We start from the raw sequence: 8,027 nt of genomic DNA, 5'->3' as shown, positions 1-8,027 counted from the left end.
ATTTTGTTATAAGATCCTTGGATGACCAAAGGAGACAGAATTTAGATCGCATTCAAATTGAACTGCCAGAACAGGCTGTAAGTGATGACTTTTATGAAGCATTGTTATCAGCTCCAATGAGCATCACAGTGAAGAAAATGTTGAGGCTGGTACCTGCATTTTCACAGCAATTGTTGAAAAGACTTACTAGAGAAGTGGCAAGAAAGAATCAGGAAACCGTAATGGACCCTGAGGACACTATTTGTGGTGAAGCTTGTGAAGTTCAACCTTTGGATGTTGATGTGACAAGGTACTTGTAGTTGGGGTTTCCATTGGAAAAGTGTTTTTCCCAGGTGTACTCTTGGATAAGGGGTCAGGAGTTAATATTCTCCCGGAATCAACCTGCAAATGTTTGAATCTTTTGAAGTGGGATCCAGCTCCTTTTCAGATTAAAATGGCAGACCAGAGGCGGGTTCAACCTTTGGGCATTTTGAGAAATTTGCAAATCTCAGTGGGGGGACTGCAATTTGTAGCTAACTTTGTAGTACTCAGGTTGGAGGAATCTATTCGTTCTTATCCAATCATGTTGGGAAGACCGTGATTAAGAGCAACAAGAGTAAAGCAGTTATGGGGAGCAGACTCCATTGTGATCAAAAGGGGTAAGAAGAAAGTTAGAATGAAAATGGATGCCAGAAAGGTAAACCCACAAGGTTTTAGGGCATTGCATGCAGAAGGACTGAACATGGTAGAAGAAATTGGAGAGGATGTTGAAGAAGGATTTCTTAGAACCAATGGTTAAGAGTAGCAAGAGCAAAGCAGTTATGGGGAGCGGACTCCATTGTGATCAAAAGGGGTAAGAAGAAAGTTATAATGCAAATGGATGCCAGAAAGGTAATCCCACCAGGTTTTAGGGCATTGCATGTAGAAGGACTAAACATGGTAGAATAAATTGGAGAGGATGTTGAAGAAGAATTTCTTAGAACCAATTCATTAGTGGTACCTATCTTTGAAGTGGGTGTGCAAAAAATAGCCACTAAGTATGTTTTAAAACATCAAGATGATAGACTAAAGTCCTTGACTCAGCAGTGATTGCTCAGGGTAAGCAGTCACCTACCAAAATGGGTAATGAGTTATTGAAGAATTTGCAAACTGAAAGCAAAGAAGAATTGGAAGCCATGAAGCAGCAAAGCAGATAGAAAGAGTATTTGAACATCAAATGGAAATAGCTACAAGAGTCACTCATAATGAATTGCAGGAACTGAACCTGAACACTGAAGAGGAACCACAAACAGTAAAGGTTTCAACAGAACTAGATGAGGAGTTTAAGAAAAAACTGAAGCAGTTGTTGCTGGAATTCAAAGATGTTTTTGAATGGAAATATAATGATATGAAGGGACTAGATGCTAGCTTCTGCCGACATAAAATTAACTTGAAAGCAGATGCAGTTCCAGTTGTACAACAACGGTACATGATGAATCCTAACTATGCCAAACAGGTTAAAGAGGAAATCAACAAACTGTTGGCTGTGGGTTTCATTTACCCATGGGATGAGGTTACTTGGTTGTTGCCAATTGTTGTTGTTCCAAAGAAGAATGGCAAGATGAGGGTTTGTGTAGATCACAAGACACTGAATGCTGCTACAGTAACTGATCGATTTCCTTTACCTTTTTGTAATACATTACTGGATGTAGTAGCGGGACATGAGCTTTACAATTTCCTGAATGGTTTTAGTGGATACAACCAAATTTTAATGGGACTTGAAGATAGAGAGAAAACAACCTTTGTGACTGAATGCGGAGTTTATGCCAGTAATGTGATGACATTTGGCTTGAAAAATGCTCCACCAACATTTCAGAAAGTAGTTCAGCCTGTATTTGAAGAATACCTTACAACATTTATGAGGGTTTTCTTGGATGATTTTAGTGTTTTTGGAAAGAAACGGGAGCATTTAGAGCAATTGAAGTTATGTTTTCGGAAATGCAGGGAATTTAGGCTGTCATTGAACCCAACCAAGTGTGCTTTTGTGATTCAAAGAGGAGTTCTCCTGGGACATGTCATTTCTAAAGAAGGAGTGTCTATAGATCTAAGTAAGGTAACAACAATCAATAAATCACCAGAACCAAAAACCATTAAGCAATTGGGAAGATTTTTGGGTCAAGTGAAATGGCATAACCAATTTTTGAGATATTTGGCACATGTATGTACACCACTAACCAAACCTACAAAGAAAAATGCAGTTTTTGAATGGGGAAAAGAGCAAGACAGAGCATTCACGATATTGAAAAAGATGCTGACTGTAGCATATATTTTGATTGTTCCTGATTGGAATTTTGCCATTCCATATCTTTGTAGATGCATCTCATGTGGCAGTGGGTGCAGCATTGATGCAGGAAACAAGTAGAGGTTGGTTTAGACCAATTTACTATGCTAGCAGGGTATTGACACCTGCAGAGAAGGATTACTCAGTGACTGGGAGAGAATGCTTGGGAATGATCTATGCATTGCAAAAATTTAGACATTACCTTTTGGCCAATAAGGTGATTTTCCATGTAGATCATCGGGCTCTTATTTATTTGGTGAACAAACCACATTTGTTAGGAAGGTTGGCCAAATGGATACTGCTATTGCAAGAATTTGATTATGTGGCCATACATACTCCTGGACGACTTCATGTTTTGGCTGATTATCTCAATAGGTTGGAAACAAGGGAAGCTCATTCCTCAGGAGTACCTGACCAATTACCTGATGCAGGTCTATTTTTAGTTCAAGCGACTAACCAGTCAGGGGATTGGTATGAAGATATGTTTCAGTTGTTGACTGAAGGAGTGTTACCTAAATCTATGACCAAAGATCACAGGAAGACGATGGCATTGAGAAGTAAACCATTTACAATTATTTCAAGACTTTTATATAAGAGGGGCATTGATAAGGTAATAAGGAGATGTGTACCACAGTTTGAGCAAAAAGCAGTTTTGGTAGAAGCACATGCAAGAACTGCAGGAGGCCACTTCTCAGGAGAGACTATTGCAAGGAAAGTTTTTCAAGCAGGACTCTGATGGCCAACAGTAATTAGGGATGCTCAAGAGTTCAGTAAAAATTGTTTGCTGTGTCAAAGAGATGGTAGGCCATTGGATGTGGATAGAATGCCATTGCAACCTATTTTGCCTTAGGAACCATTTCAAAAATGGGGATTGGATTTTGTTGGTCCAAACAAACCACCTGCTAGATTTACACAAAACTGGTATATCTTGGTTATGGCTTTAAGAGACAATAAAGCAAAAAGTGTAGCAAAGTTTTTGTATAGACACATTATGACTAGGTTTGGCTGTCCCATGAGCTAGTTTCTGATCAGGGAGGACATTTTATTAACAAAGTAATCAGTAAACTGACTGAGCTGCATATGATTTTGCATAAGAATTCAACAGTGTACTATCCACATGCCAATGGACAAGCAAAAAGTGCCAACAAGATTTTAGTCAGAATTCTCAGGAAATTGGTCAATCAACATAGGACAGATTGGGATGAAATATTGGATTCTGTACTATGGGATTTTAGAATAGCATACAAAGTTACTATTGGAATGACACCATTCAAGTTAGTGTATGGATTGGAAGCAATGGCACCCATGGAATTTATAGTGCCAAGTCTCAGGGTTGCAGTTCAGGAAAAGTTGTCTCCTGAAGACTCAGACAGTTACAGGAAAGATGCTTTATTGCGGTTGGAAGAGGATAGAATCCATAGCCAGTACATTGCTGACATTATCCAACAAAGGAGATAAGCTTGGATTAACAGAAATATTAAATTCAAAATTTTTTCTCCAGGTGATTGGGTACTGCTTTATAACAGTAAAATGGGCCTTAGACCAGGTAAACTCAAACTCAGGTATGTGGGGCCATTCCAGATTGTAAAATTAGTGGGGCCCAATACTTTTTTACTGTGTGATTAGGAGGGTACAATTATTAAAAAATCTATCAACGGATTCCGACAAACCATTTTTTGGGCAAAGGGTCGAGAATCAAGGGGGAAGTCTTATACATGATGATTTTTCAACGGTGACTAGTTATGCATGTGAAAAGGTAGCGTGCAATCACAACCTGTGGTACAACCCATTCTTGCATTTTACGATGGTACTGAGGATGTCAACAATTTGCAACTCCTCTGCAAGTGTTGGCCCGGATGTAAGAGCCAGTAATGAAATCCTGCTTCGTTAAGAAGCTCTGTAAGAAAGACTCGCTTTCAAGGCACGATGGTGCAAGACCCAAGCTCTGATGATGAACCAGAGATGGTAACCCCTACCCGCATATGGTACAACCCAAAGAGGAAGCTATGTCCGACTATATGTTTCTTGATTTCAGGTATGATTTGGAAAATAATGAAGTAAACAATGCATGGCTTAGAAAAATTGGTCTCCCTGATTTTTCAATACTCCCATGGGTGAGTTGGAGAAACAATCACATGGGCACAGTTTTACTTGAAGCAACTGCAATCAAATGATGGACATATTTTCAAGGAAGACTATTTGATTGAAGAGTTAGTAGCTAAGGTGTTTGACCTCTCTATTGCAGAAGATAATGAGTTTAGCAAAGCTACTAGAAAGATATGACCAGAGCTTTTGGTCCATCTCAGGGAGAAAGGCATTATTACCAAATGTCAGGAATGAAGAGTGCAATCAGGTGGTTTATTGAACGGGTCTTTTTGTTGGTAAAGTCTGAATATATCAGCAGGGAGAATTATGGCATCTTGTTAGCTGCAGAAAGTGGTAGACACATGGGGTGGGCTAATATTTTGTTTGCAGGATTAAATTTGAAATTTACACAAAGCAAAGAAGGAAGGATAGGACAACTATCTTGCCGCTATGTTTCAATATGTCAACAACAAAAGCATTTTGCCGGGGATACAAGGCCAGATTTCACCACAGGTAACTGAAGACGTCTGCTCTTCAATAAGAAGAGAGAAAAGACAGAAGTTGTTCTTGGACCACAGATTTGTGTAGATAGATAAAGACATTCAAGATCTTTTGCCTGTAGATTACTCTAAACAAGAATCTTTGAATGCAGTAAAAGATAAGATGAATAAAGATTTTGAAGATTTATTTTCAGATACTCCAGTAGGTGTGCCTGAAAAGCCTGTGATACTTGCAACTACCAAAACAGGTTCTAAGATCAGGAGACTTTATAAGTTGTCAGAGCAACAGCCTATAGCTACACTTGAAGATTCTTTATTGGAGAGACCTGCAATTTCTAAAGCTCAGTTTCTAATGTCTCTTTTATTGAACTGCAAACTGCACTAAATTTGGTTAAAGAGTATGTGGAGAAGCAGAGAGAATGATAGCATTCAAACTGAACTTAAGCAAGTCAAGCAAGGGGCTTTAAAGGATGAAATGAGATAGAGTTTTTGGCAAAAAAGGTTCTAGACTTAACTAAAGATCAGAATTGATGAGACAAGACTTGGAATCTTACAAGTAGGTAGTGTCAAGCAGAGAAAAGACTTCAGCAAGAATTTATAAAGGGAAGGAGAAGTGGTTCCAACTACTGCAAGAGCAATTGACTGAAATATCTACTGTTATTGCATCTTTGGAGAGTAGCAATAGGGTACTGTTAAGCCGGGTTGCATCTTGTAGAAAAGTGGAGGGAAAGATCAGACACATGTCAGAAGAAGAGCTGGATGTAGAAGACTGGTATGTCAGTTCAAGAGATATTGAGAGAATGAAGAGTGAGGTCATGGAGTATATGAAAGGAGTGTGGGAGCAGATTAAAATTAAAATGTGTAATGTGGTTAGTAAACCATACGAAGCTTTTGAGAGGAGGAATCCAAGGAGGAATTTTTGCTTCAAAAGAGACAATTAGATGATTTGAAGAAGCAGAATGCAAAATTGCAACAGAAGATGAAAGCTCAGATGGAAATGGATACTGTAGTAGCTGAGCCAGTTTAGTATACAACTGAAGTGGAAGCTGAGGTTACAGTTTAGTTGTCAGTTCAGGAAACAGTTCAAGGATCAGTTCAGGACGCAGGTCAAATTGCAGTTTCAGTTTCAGTTATACAGGTTGATGACACAGAGGATTAGGAGAAGATGGAGGAACTTTTGCTGAAAAGTGATGAGGCAATGTCTGAAGATCTAGGTATTGATGCTACATTACTTGAAGCTGCTCAGGATATGGAGGGGATGTCAGGGGATCCTGTTGAAACTGAAGATTTTGATATTCAAGAGCAGTAGCAAGAAGAATTTTATTTTGATTTTCAGGCTTGTTTTGTCAAGGGATGTTGTGGGTTCTTACAATGTTTTACAAACATTGCCCACCGGATGTGCCAGGTGTTAGGCCTTGATACTTCAATCGTAGTTTATTTACTTTTATTTGTAACGAAGGTTTAGACCTTTGAACTCTAAGGGTGTTTTTACACCTATGATGGTTAGTTTAAGTGGGATTGCTTTTAGTCGTGCAAGTTACTTCTTGGCGCATCATGGCAGTTAGGAGCCGTTAGTCATTCTCTACTTAGAGGAGTCGAACTGTATTTGGTAGGGGGATGTAGCGTGTGCTTACATGATGCAGAATTTGCAGTAATACAATATAGTTTATTTGTGTCAATGATGTTTTGTAGTTTTCTATTGTGCAGTAAAGCTATGTTGTATGCAGTTTGCTGTGTATTTTACTCTACGTTACTGTTAGGGAAGTAAGCCCTAACAACTACACTTCCTGTTGAGTTTGTTAGTCACCTCTAAGGCTATGGACTTGTCCGCAACATAGTTGTGAAGCAACTCATCCAATTTTGGCCCGGAGTGACTTCGTATGTCGAATTTGACGCTTTGTAGCCTTTGAGCCGTTTTTTGCTTTTCGAGGGCTTTGCTTGATTGATTTTACAAAACCAATCATATACATCGTGTATAGACCTCGTAGCTAAGCTGTCTGTGGAGTCAGAACCCAATTTTGACATCTGCCAAAAACCTAGCTTTTCTACTTGGGACCCTTTCGACCCTTGCCGAATGGTCACCTGATGATATAGAAGGGTTCTATTATGTTAGGGCATGCTATAATTCAAATCCCATCTGATTTGGTTGAGCTGACAGGCCGCTACGGTCAATTTTTGGTCGTAGGTATTCGTGCACTGCTCAGATTCTAGGGTTTTTTCTAGGGGTTTAGACTAGCTACCGGCCGTACAAAATGGATCACTGAGGAGTAAAGAACTTACCCCTCATGTCTCTTGTGAGACGGCGCTGAAAACGGACAACTTTAGGCTCCAAAAATTACGCGTGAAGGAGTCGAAATGCTCTTTCTCCAATGGCAACAAGTGGAAATGAGGTGATTTTAGCCATCCTTGGGTAATTATAGTCGGACTTCTCGAACCAATTTTTTTTAGATTCCCGTGTTAGTTCGTTCTACTAGGCCATGAAATCTATGTTAGACTCAGAAATTTTCCCAATCGGATTCTTGTAGCTCATTTTGCAAAAGTAGGTCTGGCCGCCTAATTTAGGCTTCCATCTTCCGATTTTATTGAAAATTTTTCTGCTTGTTTGCCTTGTCGTTTTGACCACCATCGTGTCTTTAGTTTTTCCATCTGAGATCCCTTGCTATTTATTATTAATTTTTGACCTGTTTATTGAGAAAAAACAAAGAAAATAACAAAATGCACTAAAAACGCAAAGTGAAAATCCAATAATTAAGAAAATCCATTGAAAACCACAGCTTTATTATTTTTTATTGGATTTCTCTATTTTTAAGTCTCAATATCGAGAAAAATGATGAAAAATAACCAAAAAGGACTATTTCTTGATGATTTTTTGATGGTATATACACTATTTACGCTCATCTGGAAGATTTCATCAGTGAATTTTCCCCTGTTGATGAATTGTAAGGGCATTCATTATTAGGTAATTTTGCAAAAAATCACACGTTAACATCAAACTTTTTTCCTCCCTCTTCAAGCATTGCCCTTAATTACTTAGTGCCCTTCCAGCCCTCCCAGATGGCGTACTCCGAGACGACTGTGTGCATGGGTTGAAGAATCGTGTCTTATGCATAGCCTTGGTTGGCTCTACCAACAGTTCAAACCAA

Source organism: Adiantum capillus-veneris, chromosome 27 (genome assembly GCF_014529385.1).
Source record: "Adiantum capillus-veneris isolate H3 chromosome 27, ASM1452938v2, whole genome shotgun sequence".
NCBI lineage: Eukaryota > Viridiplantae > Streptophyta > Polypodiopsida > Polypodiales > Pteridaceae > Adiantum > Adiantum capillus-veneris.
Note: the sequence above shows the minus strand (reverse complement) of the source record.